Genomic DNA, 13,941 nt, shown 5'->3' with positions numbered 1-13,941 from the left:
AAGTTTGAAACAAAAAATTAAATTCTAATTTTGTAGCTTTTTAACCTGAAGACACCCAGTGTTTGTTTTATCCAGTGGTATTTACTAGTGCAACTTATAACATCCAAGTGAAAGATATAACCCCAACATGTCAGAAAAAAGAAATTCAAAAACAGAAACCGAGTTGGAAAAAGGATCACCCCTTTGTGTCAGTATTTTGTTGAGCCACCTTTTGCTTTAATTACAGCCTTTAGTCTGTTGGGATATGTCTCTACTAACTTTACACATCTAGACTTTGCAATATTCGCCCACTTTTCTTTGCAGAGCTGCCCAAGTTCAGTTAAGTTTGATGGGGACCGTGGACTGCAGTCTTCAAGTCATTCCACATTTTCAAGGGGGTTTAAGTCTGGGCTCTGACTGGGACATTCACCTTTTTCCTTCAACCACTGTAGGGTCATTTTTTTGTGTGCTTTAGCTCATTGTCATGTTGTAAGGTAAACCTTCTTCCCATTGACAACTTTCTGGCAGAGAGCAGCAGTTTTTCCTCAAGAATTTGAGGGTATTTTGCCCCATCCATTTTTCTTCTATCCTGACAAGTGCTCCAGTCACTGCTGCAGAGAAACACCCCCATAATGGGATATTACTATCTCCTTGCTTTACTGTAGGAATGTTTTTTTTTTGGATGGTGAGCTGTGTTGGATTTCCGCCAGACATATTGTTTGGTGTTGAGGCCAAATAGTTCAATTTTAGTCTCATCTGACCACCTTAAACACACCTTGAAGATTCTGAGGCTGCATGGAAAAAGGTGTTGTGGTTAGATGAGACTTAAATTGAATTATTTCGCCTCAAGACCAAACGATATGTCTGGTGAAAATCCAATACAGCTCACCATTCAAATAACATCATTCCTACTGTAAAGCATGGAGGTGGTAATATCCTGTTATGGGGGCGGGGGGGGGATGGTAATATACTGTTATGGGGGTGTTTCTCTGCAGCAGGGACTGGAGCACTTGTAAGGAAAGAAGAAAAATGGATGGGGCAAAATACCATCAAATTCTTGAGGAAGAACTGCTGCTTTCTGCCAGAAAAGTTGTTTATGTGAAGAAGGTTTACCTTCCAACATGACAATTAGCCAGAGCACAAAGGAAAAATGACCACACAGTGGTTAAATTAGAAAAAAGGGAATGTCCTTGCATGACCTGGTCAGAGCCCAGACTTAAACCCCATTGAAAATCTTTGCAATGACATGAAGACTGCAGTCCACAGTCACCATCAAATTTAACTGAACTTGAGCAGTTATACAAAGATGAATGTTCAAATATTGCAAAGTCTAGTTGTGCAAAGTTAGTAGAGACATATCCCATCAGGCTAAAGGCTGTAATTAAAACAAAATGTGGTCCAACAAAATACTGACATAATGGGGGTGATCCTTTCTCCAACTCCGTAATTCTGTTTTTGTTTTTTGTTTTTTTTCCTGACATTTTGGTGTTATATCGTGTCACTTGAATATTATAAGTTGCACTAGTAAATATAGCTGGATAAAACTAAAACTGTGTCTGTCTTTATTTCACACTGGAAAGCAACAAAATGTGATTCTTTTCTATACCCACTGTATAAAAATGAAAAATCATTAACTATAACACAGAGCTAGCAATAAAAATCTGTCTACTAAGCCTATGCGTGACCGCACTCAGACTGGGCGATGGAGGGGCTCCAATCTGAGCCAATCAACGCTGTACTGCTACTCTTAACACTGCGAACTTCCTTGCCGAGGTAAGAGTACAGTGATGACCTCATTGGTGTGCTGCCCTTTCATTGTCCAGTCGCAGGATAGGGAGGAACTTCTACCAGGCCATGCTGCTCAACTGCTGTGTGGTCTGGCAGGATCACAAGGCTGGCTATATAGAATTACCAATCAATTGTCAAGTTGGTTCACATTTACATAATTCCTTTTTTTTATTAAACTGTCTGTCCAGTTTAAAGGCCAGCTCCAACCTACTGACAAATCTGATATTTTAATGCTCAGAATGTACATGGCCTGCAGTGTTGGTCTTCATTGTTGCTGTATTTTTTTCCACTTCAGACACTTTCATAAAGAATCCCCCCATAGCTTTGTCTATGGACTAATGTCAAAGGAAAAGATCCATAAGCTGCACACCATGAAGCAGACTGATGAACATGAATTGAGATAAATTGCAGCCTCAGTCCCGACTACAGTTAGGCCACGCCCCCAACACATTTGGCTCCTACCCCTGGAGCCTAATCATGGGGATGAGCTTTACCTCTCTACCTCAGCAGCACCTACATTTTGTCTATGGACTGTTCCCTGCGCTAATGGCAGTACATGGGAAAGGCTGAGTACAGTGTGTGCTCTACAGTTCCTTTGTAATGATACTTTGCATTTCCACTGTTGAAGTTTGCTGCCAGTTTACCTCAAGTTTGCATGCTGGTTCATTAAAGACAATGGGTGCACAACTCTGAAAAACAAACGGATTCAAGAGGGAAAGGCTGTAGGCTGCGATTCATAGAACAGCACCTGTTATACTAATGCATACTAAGACTGGGATACCTAAAGCTGAAGCTTTCCCTTTATTGTATATTTTATTTTGAAGTATCACCTTTAAAATATTTCCTCTTAAAGGGCAACTATGGAGATATAATTATATTCTGGTACAGGGTTCATACCTGTAATGATCACATTTAGTGTAAGAATTCCTTTTTTATTTCACATACCTTTTTTTTGTTTATATTTCTCTTTCGTTCTTTGACGGACACAGCTCCTGATATTCTTAATCATTGGGTTATACTGCCCCCTACAGGTGTAGGACATTAGGCAGAAAAAAAGTCTGGGCAGTCCCAGGGGGTATACTTCCTCTCTCTGCCATAGGTACTCAGTGTTTTTTTCTGCCTAGTTAGGAGCAAGGACCTAGTTCCTTGCTGGAATCTCTGGTCCTGGCAATTTTTTATTTTTAGATTTAGAAATGTTTCTCCTTTTTTTTTCCTGTGAGATCTACAATCAACTGCCGGATAATCTAGATCCAGTGGTCACCCCAGTCTGGCCAGCGAGCACACGCAGACCTCAGCTCCGCGCTACGTTGGCCGTTACATAGCCCCATTGGGCGGGGGCTGGTCTGCGAGTTAAACGCCTCACAAGGTCACATACGACTGGGTCTCAGCCCCAGTTGCAGCGTTCCTTCTGGCCAAAAGCCCCCCATTTCAATGGCGAGCGGTTCTGTCTGTTTAAAGGACCTGGTCCTCTTTGAGGGTGTTTTGTTTTCAGTTGAGCTACAGTTTTCTTTTGGTTGAGCCCTTTTTTCCCAATAAAAGCAAAATAACCTCTGGCTTTAACTGCTTTAAAAGTTGTTATCTTGAATTGGACTTTGATTTGACAAGGGCTTTTGGAGGGCACTATGGGCTAGCCTTCTACCCACTGATTATGGCCCATGGAGGAGAAAGGGGGTTTTGTCTGCTCTCTGTCTTCTTGAAGGGTTTGGAGGGCAGTAGGCACTGTTTGGCAGAATAACCCAAACAGGGTGCCAGGTGGTCCCTTGTCATCCCTTTTTCTAATAATGTACATTGATGGTGCCATTGTTAATTTTCCTCTGAAGATGCTACTTGTCTGGTCAGGACACTAACCAACTGGTTTCAAAAGGTTTGTGTCCTGACCTGTATATCTGGAAAGTCTACTATGCAAGATGTGGCAAACCAACAGAATTACTAATGGTATGATGGACAAATAAAACTGTGGCCCTCAGTAAAACAAAAGCCGTCTTGGTAATCTGTTTTCTGAGCCCATATTCTTACTTTTAAGTGAGACTTACAAAGAAACCATTTTGTATAAAGAGATCATAATAACTTTAAAAGATAAGTTAACCTTTAGGGACATGTTACATGCTATACCTGTGTTTAGTTAGTAACATGTTCCTAAGCACCCGCCTCCTACCCCCAGATGCAATTTTCCCTGATGGAGGGGTTTCCACATTTAAAATCACTCCCCTGCACAGCCATGTCATTCATTCACAACTACAAGTCCTGTCTGCTATGATAGCACTCAAACTTTTAGTTCTTAACACTTGTAGTCCATTGACACTTCCTCCAGCTTTCTAACTAAAAGGCCATACAGAGAGATGGGCAGGAAGCTGGAGGAAGAGTTTTCCTGTGGCAAAAAATAATAAAAAAACACATATATATTTTTTTTTCCCTTAACCACCTCAGCCCCAGGAGGTTTTACCGCCTTATTGACCAGGCCATTTTTTGCGATACGGCACTGTTACTTTACCTGACAATTGCGTGGTCATGCGACGCTGTACCCAAATAAGATTGATGTCCGTTTTTTCTCTCACAAATAGAGCTTTTGGTGGTATTTGATCACCTCTGCGGTTTTTATTTTTTGCGCTATAAACAAAAAAAGAGCGACAATTTAAAAAAAAAAAAAAAAAAATATATATATATATTTTTTTTTTACTTCGATAAAACACAGCCAATAAAATTGAAAAAAAAAATCGGAGGTTATAGTGTTTACAAACTATGGGATAGATTTATGGGCTTTTTATTTTTTTTTTATTAGTAATGGCGGCGATCAGGGATTTTTGGCAGGACTGTGACATTGCGGTGGACAGATCTGACACTGAGTGGCACTTTTTGGGGCCAGTGACACCAATACAGTGATCAGCGTTAAATAGTATGCACTGTTACTGTATAAAAGACACTGGCAGGGAAGGGGCTAACATCAGGGGCAATTAAGGGGTTAAGTGGGCTCCTAGAGAGTGCTTTCTAATTGTGTGGGGCATGGACTGACTGCAGGAAGAGAGAGATCTGTGTTCCTGATTAGTATGAACACAAGTTCTCTCTCTTCCTGTCTGACAGAACAGTGATCTGCCTTGTTTACATAGGCAGAGACCGCCTTTCTGTCATTCTCCTGAATGATCACGGGTGGCCAGCTGCCATCACGGCCGCCGTGCCTGCTGATTGGCTCCTGCTCTTTCTAGTCGCAGTGGCGGCGCGTGTGCACCCTAGAGCCCTAAAAAAAAAAAAAAAAAAAAAAATTGCGTACAGGTACGTGGTTTTGCACTTAACCACTTAAGCCCCAGCCCTATTTCGTACACTTTTTGTTCACAAGTTAAAATCAGTATTTTTTCCTAGAAAACTACTTGAAACCCCCAAACATTATATATATATATATATATTTTAGCAAAGACTCTGGAGAATAAAATGTCGGTCATTGCAATATTTTTTGTCACGTGGTATTTGCGCAGTGGTCTTTAAAACGCCATTTTTTTGGAAAAATTACAAAAAATCACATTTCACTGCATTTAAAAAATACTAAACAGCAAAGTTAGCCCATTTTTTTGTATATTGTGAAAGATGATGTCACGTAAATGGATACCCAACATGTTACGGTTTAAAATTGCGCACACCCGTGGAATGGCGACAAACTACGGTCAATAGAAATCTCAATAGGCGACGCTTTAAATTTTTTTTTTTTTTTTAACGGTTACCAGTTTAGAGTTAGAGTGTAGCTCTTTTTTTTAATCATTGCTCACGCTCTGGCGATCATGGCGATACTTCACATGTGTGGTTTGAACAGCGATTTCATTCGCGGCTCGACTTCCGTATACGTTTTTTTTTTTCGTGCGCAAGCTAACGGTGATGGGGCGGCTAAAATTTATTTATTTTTTTTCCTATTTATTTTATTTTTTTAACTTTATTACAGGTTTTTAAAAAAAAAATAAAAAATCTGATCACTTTTATTGCTGTCACAAGCAATGTAAACATCCCTTGTGACACCAATATGCAGTGACAGGTACTCTCTATGGAGGGATCGAGGGTCTAAAAGACCCTAGACCCCTCCACTACACTTTCATGTATGCAAAACGCCGAAAACTGCATTTTTGCATACAGCCTTTTTTTAAATCTGCCACCTTTTTGCAGCAGAGTAACCCGGAAGTGACGTCATGGATGCCGCCTCCAGGTTACGTCATCGGAGACCCGATCGAATCCAGCCGGCGAACGGTGGGACGGGAGGCCCTTTTTTTAAAAGCGATCACATTCTATCTGTTCTCAGCTGCATAAGAGCTGGGGGAGGAGAAGCAGGACACTGAGCTTACCAGTGAATGGTTGTGCAGCAAGTCTAATCATTGGAGGAGAGTATGCGGAGTTCCCAGCACAGCTAGGGAACTGGCCACGGTGTACTCTCCTGCTTAGTGTGGCCAGTTTTTAATAGGAAAGCAAGAGAAATAGTAGGACCACCAGGGATTTCAAACAAAGGATGCAAAAGAGAACAGGATACTTTCTTATAAAAGTACATGGTACAGCAGGCACATATCAGGAATATGAAGTGTTGGGGTAACAAACGCTTTAGGTGAACTTAGCCTCTAGTTAAAGTGTATTTCTAGCTGAGGTGAAATACTCTTTGAAGCTACTGGAGAGGGTGTCCCCACTGGAAGAAGGCTGTGTGGGAATGACTGATTATCGTACACATGCACTGGGTCACGTCATTCCTCACTGGCCAATTACAAAGCTGAAAACCTGGAACTCAGAATTAGCCTAGGAAGAAGATGATTGCAGCTTGTAGGGATGTAACCATTGCATTTCTGGAAGGTCGAGGTATCTTGTGGAGTTTAGTCCACTCAAAGCAAATCAGGTTGAATACACATTTAAAACACACATGTAGGGACATATTCACCCGGCAGAAGATTTGTCTTGTGATCGATCCACCTGTTTTGATTTTGTATGCTTCAAAGAAACACTACAGACCGTACCACTGCTCCATCATCTGCAAGTCAGTGACTGAATTACACTGAGCCACCTCCTGTCTTTGTGGCCTGTCTCACTAAAACTGGAGGAAAAACAGTTTAACCTTAAAATACGTAAGGGGTTCTTCACTGTCAGAGCAGTAAGGATGTGGAATTCTCTTCCACAAGCAGTGGTATCAGCAGGGAGCATCGATTGTTTCAAAAAACTTTTAGATGGGCACTTTAGAGACCACAACATACAAGGGTATACAATGTACGGTTAACAGCAAACACACACACACATCATAGGTTGAACTGGATGGACTGATGTCTTTTTTCAACCTCACAAACTATGTAACCATGTAACTTGCTTTAAACTTTTTTGTTTTAACATTTATTCAGTTACTTCCTGGTTTCTGATCTAGGCCAAATTATGTCATAAATCCCCAGGAGTCCTCACAAGCATTTTTTTACTTTCATCTGGGGGAGGGGAGAAGGGGCTTTCTCTGAGCCTGAGCTAAGGGCAGATGCATTCCAGGACACAAATACTACACAAATTATCTTCCCTTACTTAAGATGGCCGTGTTTAGAAATACTAGGGGGGTGTTTTTCAAACTTAAAGAGGTTGTAAACCCCTTTTGTTTACATTTACCTATAGGTAAGCCTGCATTAAAGCGGAGTTCCACCCAAAAGTGGAACTTCCGCTTTAAATAGTCCTAACCCCCTGACATGCCACATTTGGCATGTCATTTTGGGGGGGGGGGGGGGAGCGGGTACCTAGTTTTGACAGGTACCTGCTCCCACTTCCGCTCGGAGCGCCGCGGCGCCCTGAGCGGAATTTCTCCTCTCTCCCTCCCTCCCTGCAATCTTCTGGGACATGTCAGAGGTCCCAGAAGATTGCCGGCCAATCACGACGCGTAGCGCAACTCGCGCATGTGCAGTGCGTACCCGGCTGTGAAGCCGTAAACTGTCACAGCCGGGTGCCCACATCAGTGATGCCGGCGCCGCGGAGCAGAGAGGGAGAAGACGGCGTATCGCTGCACCGTGGGACAGGTGAGTGCGGTTAGGCTGGAACTCTGCTTTAAGGCTTACCTATAGGTGCTATAAATATCTCCTAAACTTGCACGGTTTAGGAGATATTTACAGTGCATGCAGCCGATGACGTCATCGGCGCATGCACTCTGAAGGAACGGCCAACCGTGCCGTTCCTTCAGATCCCAGTGCAGTGAACGGCGGCTCCCGTGCGCATGCGCTGGAGTGATGTAATCGCGCCCCCAGCCAATCAGATGGCCGGACGACGAGATCGAGGAAGCAGGGCGGCCGTCCTGTCGGCACTGAGGGGGCTTTGTTTTTAGGTAAGTACTTTATAATGAGCTAGTATGCAATGCATACTAGCTCATTATGCCTTTGTCTTTACAGTTTTTGTTTTTTTTTTTCCCCATTTTTTTTAAACGGGTTTACTTCCTCTTTAATTCTCAACAGGCATATAGACCTGAATGGATGGGTGAGTTTGCTTTGAGTAATAAAAAATTCAATGAAAACCCCCCTTTTTAATTTGTGGTGCTCTGATGCAGTTTAGTTCTGCTTTAATGCAGGTCACCGCACATTGTGTGAATGAGCCCATAATGCTGTTATTGGCGAGTTCTCGTCATTGATGCAATCACTAGTATGAAATGGACCTAAATTCGAAAATGTTTTTTGACTTTTTAAGGAATAGATAAGTGAACGTCGGGGGCTCATGACTGAGCATGTTCTGTACATTCTAATAATGTGGCAAGCCTCCAGAATGATGCTAAAATAGGAACTGATTGATGATGGTATATAGTAAAAGGTGCCAGTTCCTCGAACAGATAATAAGATCCTGTCTGTGTGATTGTAATCGTTCAATCACCTGTGTTTATGGGATGGGAAGTCGGTTATGCTGTGTATAATACCGGTTCTCATGCAGTAAGCAGTTCATGTTGGTCGCAATAACTTTAGTTGTTCCATAGCTGACAGCAGACTCCCGGCATCGTGTCTCCAGCTGAAGATTCATCATTCTGGATTCCCTAGCTGCCGCCTCAAGGGTGACACTGATGCTAATGGTCCAACTGTAAACTCTGGGTGATTAAACCTTTTTGTATCTCTACATATAAATGAAGCCTATGATGGGGAAATACATAGTCCACCATTGCGAACCATCTCTTGAAAAGTGCTAGCTGCCTGGCTGTCTCTGGCCTCAGTACAGTCTAAATCACTGAGCCTCAACAGGTTTTCAGCTTATAAAAAAAAAGAACTCCTGCTCTGCATGCTTGCAAGTGGTCAGTGACCTAGAAAGCATCGAAATTGAGGACCAACATGACAGCCAGGCAACTAGCATGTTCAGAAAGGGGGCTGGAAGTGACAGCCTATGCCAGGGGTCTCCAAACTTTCTAAACAAAGGGCCAGTTTACTGTCCTTCATACTTTAAGTGCCGGTTCACATATATGCAATGACAGACATCGCAGCGCACTGCTCTGCAAAACACATGCAATGTCTGTGCGATGCGAGTTGGCTGAATTTGCATCGCATTCGGACACCACTCTCACAGGACCCTTTTTTGGGTCCGCATCAGAATCGGATCACATGGGTGTTCACACCTATGCGATCCGATTCATGTCCGAACTGACAGTTCACAATGCGATATGCGAACTCATCAGGGGGTGTCGTTAACTTTGTATTGACACCCCCAGCAATTTGCATATGGCAGTGTGAATTACCTGCGAGTTGAATACGATGCGGGAATCCACTTCGCATATGTGTGAACCGGGACTAAGGGGGCAGAAGATGATGTCAGTGGGAGGAGTAATACCCCCATTATTGGTGTCAGTGGGAGGAGTAATGCCTAATCTGTCAGTGGGAGGAATAGTACCCCCATTATTGGTGTCAGTGGGAGGAATAGTACCCCCTTTATTGGTGTCTGTGGAGGAGTAATGCCTAATCTGTCAGTGGGAGGAATAGTACCCCCATTATTGGTGTCAGTGGGAGGAGTAATGTCTAATCTGTCAGTGGGAGGAATAGTACCCCATTATTGGTGTCAGTGGGAGGAATAGTACCCCATTGTTGGTGTCAGTGGGAGGAGTAATGCCTAATCTGTCAGTGGGAGGAATAGTACCCCATTGTTGGTGTCAGTGGGAGGAGTAATGCCTAATCTGTCAGTGGGAGGAATAGTACCCCATTATTGGTGTCAGTGGGAGGAATAGTACCCCCTTTATTGGTGTCTGTGGAGGAGTAATGCCTAATCTGTCAGTGGGAGGAATAGTACCCCCATTATTGGTGTCAGTGGGAGGAGTAATGTCTAATCTGTCAGTGGGAGGAATAGTACCCCATTATTGGTGTCAGTGGGAGGAATAGTACCCCATTGTTGGTGTCAGTGGGAGGAGTAATGCCTAATCTGTCAGTGGGAGGAATAGTACCCCATTGTTGGTGTCAGTGGGAGGAGTAATGCCTAATCTGTCAGTGGGAGGAATAGTACCCCATTGTTGGTGTCAGCAGGAGGAATAATGTCCCATCATTGGTGTCAGTAGGAAGATTAATTGCCCCATCATTGGTATCAATGGGAGGGATTATGCCCCATTGTTGTTGTCTGTGGTTGGAATAGTGTCTTGTATCAGTGGGAGGATTAGTACCCCAAGGGCCAGGTAAAGGCAAGCAAAGGGCCACATCTGGCCCCCAGGCTGCAGTTTGGAGACCACTGGCCTATATCATGCTTTTATAAGAGAATTACATTAAAAATCACCAGACGCAAAAAAAAAAAAAAAAAAAAAATCACCAGACGCATAAATAGGTCATTCTGGAAAGTCACAGTATGACAGTATGTGTGCAGGATGAACCATTGCAATAAGGGACAATTTTTTTTTAGATCGGGGGGGGGGGGGACATTTTTGTCAGTCCATGTTGATTCAGCAGAGATACATTAGTGTCATGCTACGCTGCCTAGACAATACTGTGTACTCCGTAATACATGATTGTCCAATATACACAGAATATTGGCTGTGCATGCCATGTGAATTTCTGACAGTCACTGCGTCTACAGCCACATTAATCCATGGGTAATGGTGATGTATCCAAACCCAAGAACAAAAATGTAAAATAATGAAGCTCACTAGTCCTTAGCAGGGCTTTTTTTCCTCGGAGAATAGGTGCAGGTACTCCCCTCTTCTGAGTCACCCCTTGACTCCACCCCCTACCCACCTCCGAGCCCTGTCCTTTGGTTCCACCCTCTACCTACCTCCCAGTTCCCCCCCCCCCTTTTAGAGAATACAGAACCAAGTATCATGTTGTGGCTCTAGGTAATTTGTATAGAATTTGTTAATGATAACTAAAAAAGCAGTAAAATAGATCCCCTGGAATCAGAAACAATAGACCCCCACCCCAACAATAGATCCCCCAGCAACAATAAATCTTCCCCTGCAACAATAGAAAAAACGGTAAAATAGATCCCCTGCAATCAGCACCAATAGACCCCCCCCCCCCCCCAACAATAGATTCTCCCAGCAACAATAAATCTTCCCCTGCAACAATAGAAAAAACAGTAAAATAGATCCCTTGCAATCAGCAACAATAGCCCCCCTCACCAATAAATCCTCCTCTGCAACAATAGCCCCCCAACAATAGCCCCCCAACAACAATAGTTCCCAAGGCAGCAATAAATCCTCCACTGCAACAATACCCCCCCCCCCCCCACAACAAAATGCCATCCAGCAACAATAGATCCCCCGGCAGCCAGCATCAATAGGCCATTCAGCTCACCCCTTTGCCATTGCATACATTCAGACTGGAGGTGCCGGAACTGCGTTCCCCCGCGCTCCCGCTGAAAAAAAGCCCTGGTCCTTAGACATCATGGCTGCATTTGGGCTCCTTCACATGTGTTGATTATGAAGAATGAAGCAATTCTCAATAACGTGCCTACATCATTTATGGCCTAGTTTTGTTGTGTTTGTGAAGCGTTGAAAAAGCATCAGGAAAGCTTGTTAAATTCCTATAAAAGTATTGTTTTTCTCTAGGAAAGTGCTTAAAGGGGAAGTGATGTAGAGGAAAGGATCTGCTGACATTTTTTTTTTTGTAAAATGTTGTTTAGTAAAAGTTTAACATTACAAAACAGCAGTAAAAAAATAAGAAAGTACACTGTTAAAATAAAAAATGAGATGGCAGTCATTTTTGTGAATTCTCTGCCAGATGGATTCATGTACTTTGATCTCTTTGACACTTGGTTTGGTTCAGCTCTGCTCTTCTGACACGAAGAGCCTTGCTTCTAGTAATAATACCCAATGCTCCTGCTCCTGCCTGGCACTGTCAGTATTGCTGGCTGGCTTGATGCGTTTGCCCGCACACAGAAGCATATGGGTTACCACACGGCTGCTCTGTTCAAAAAGGAAGTGGCTGTAGCTGCTCTGTCCTAGTTCTCTATTTCTGGGATGCAGGAACTTCCACTGCCTCTTCCCCAGCAAAGTGGTAGTAAAGGGTCAAGGTTTTTTACCTTCATGCATTCTATGCATAAAGGTAAAAAAGCCTCCTAGGTGCAGCAGCCAACCCCCCCAATGCTTGGCTGAGCCCCTTCACAATCCAGCAATGTGCACGGCAGCAGCAGTTCTCCGGGGACTCTCCCTGCTCATTGGCTGAAACATTAGTGGGAGCCAATCACAGCCAGTGAGCCAATGAGGAGAGAGCGGGTGGGGCCGAGCCGCAGCTCTGTATGAATGGACACCCAGTGCAGTGGCTCTGGAGCGAGCCTGCTTGAGTGCACCCATAGCAAGCTGCTTGTTTTGGGGGCAGGAGGGAGGGGCCAGGAGCGCCGGCCAGGGACCCGAGAAAAGGAGGATCTGGGTTGATCTGTGCAAAACTATTGTACAGAACAGGTGATTATGGCATGTTTATTATTGTTATTTAACCCCTTAGCGCCAACAGAACGCAAATATGCAGCATGAGACATCACCCCAGTACTGTTGTTCAGAGCTAACGTGGGGACCCCGAGCAACAAGCCGGCTGGCCGAAGACCCGAAGAAGAAAGCTGAATTTGGCTCTGATCGGCTCTTCTATGTGAAAACCAGGAAGTGATGTCATGACATCACTTCCAGGTACTGAAGCCTTAAAGGCGCCAGATTAAAAAAAAATAAAAATGCAGCATTCAGGGCCGGTTCACATTCGTGCAATCACAGAGATCGCATGTAATTCGGAACGCACTGCTCCTAAATTACATGCGATCTCTGTGCGCTGCAAATTTCAGCCATACAGTTTTTATGGCTGAATTCGCACCACAATCGCACTATACACGCACATGACTTTTTTTTTTATCCACAGCAGAATCGGATCGCATGGTGGTTCACACTAGTGCGATCCAATTCTGTGCAACATGCAGATCGCACTGCAATATGCAATCTCAACTGGGGATGTCGTTAACTTTTAATTGACACCCCTGCGTATGGCATATGGCAGTGTGAACTGCCAGGGGTGCGGATGCGATGCGGGAACACGCTGTATAATCGCCAAACATGGCATTTTGAATGCTTTTAAGTGCAAAGAAGGGATTTGTGGTCTTTTAGACCCCCAGATCCCTCCATAAAGAGCACCTGTCACTGCCTTTTACTGTCACAAGGGATGTTGTGACAGCAATAAAAGTGATCAAAAAATGTTTTAAAATGGGGAGTGTAAAAATAAAATAAGAAAAAAAAAATGTAAAGTTCCCGTCCCTCTGTGCTTGCACGTAGAAACGAACACAAATGCAAGTCGCGCCCGCATAAGTAAACAGTGTTCAAACCACACATGAGGTATCGTCGCGATCGTTCGAGCGAGAGCAATAATTCTAGTACAAGACATCCTCTAACTCTAAACTGGTAATTGTTACAACTTTTAAAGCGTCACCTATGGAGATTTTTTAAGTACTGAAATTTGTCGTCGTTCCACGAGTATGCTAAGTTTTAAAGCATGACATGTTAGGTATCTATTTACTCGATGTAACATCATCTTTTATATTATACAAAAAAAATGAGCTAGAAAATTACTTAGAACTCCCAAACATATATATATATATATGTATAATAATTTTTTTGTTTTTTTAACAGAGACCCTACTGAATAAAATGGCGATCGTTTGCAATCTATTATGCCACACTGTGTTTGCGCAGAACTCTATCAAACACAGTTTTTTGGGGAAAAATACACTTTAATGAATCTAAAAAAAAATAAACAGTAAAGTTAGCCCAATTTTTGTA

At 43.2% G+C, this 13,941-nt stretch overlaps 1 protein-coding gene across 1 annotated transcript in view; it reads left to right on the top strand.

The window, feature by feature from the left end:
- Positions 1 to 13,941, top strand: part of GIPC1 (GIPC PDZ domain containing family member 1) — a 57,323-nt gene that overhangs the window by 24,843 nt on the left and 18,539 nt on the right. The gene's annotated exons all lie outside the window — the stretch shown is intronic.

The sequence above is a fragment of the Pelophylax lessonae genome, assembly GCF_965119305.1.
Source record: "Pelophylax lessonae genome assembly, chromosome: 4".
In the NCBI taxonomy this organism is placed as follows: domain Eukaryota; kingdom Metazoa; phylum Chordata; class Amphibia; order Anura; family Ranidae; genus Pelophylax; species Pelophylax lessonae.
This window is presented reverse-complemented; position numbering and strand designations above follow the sequence as displayed.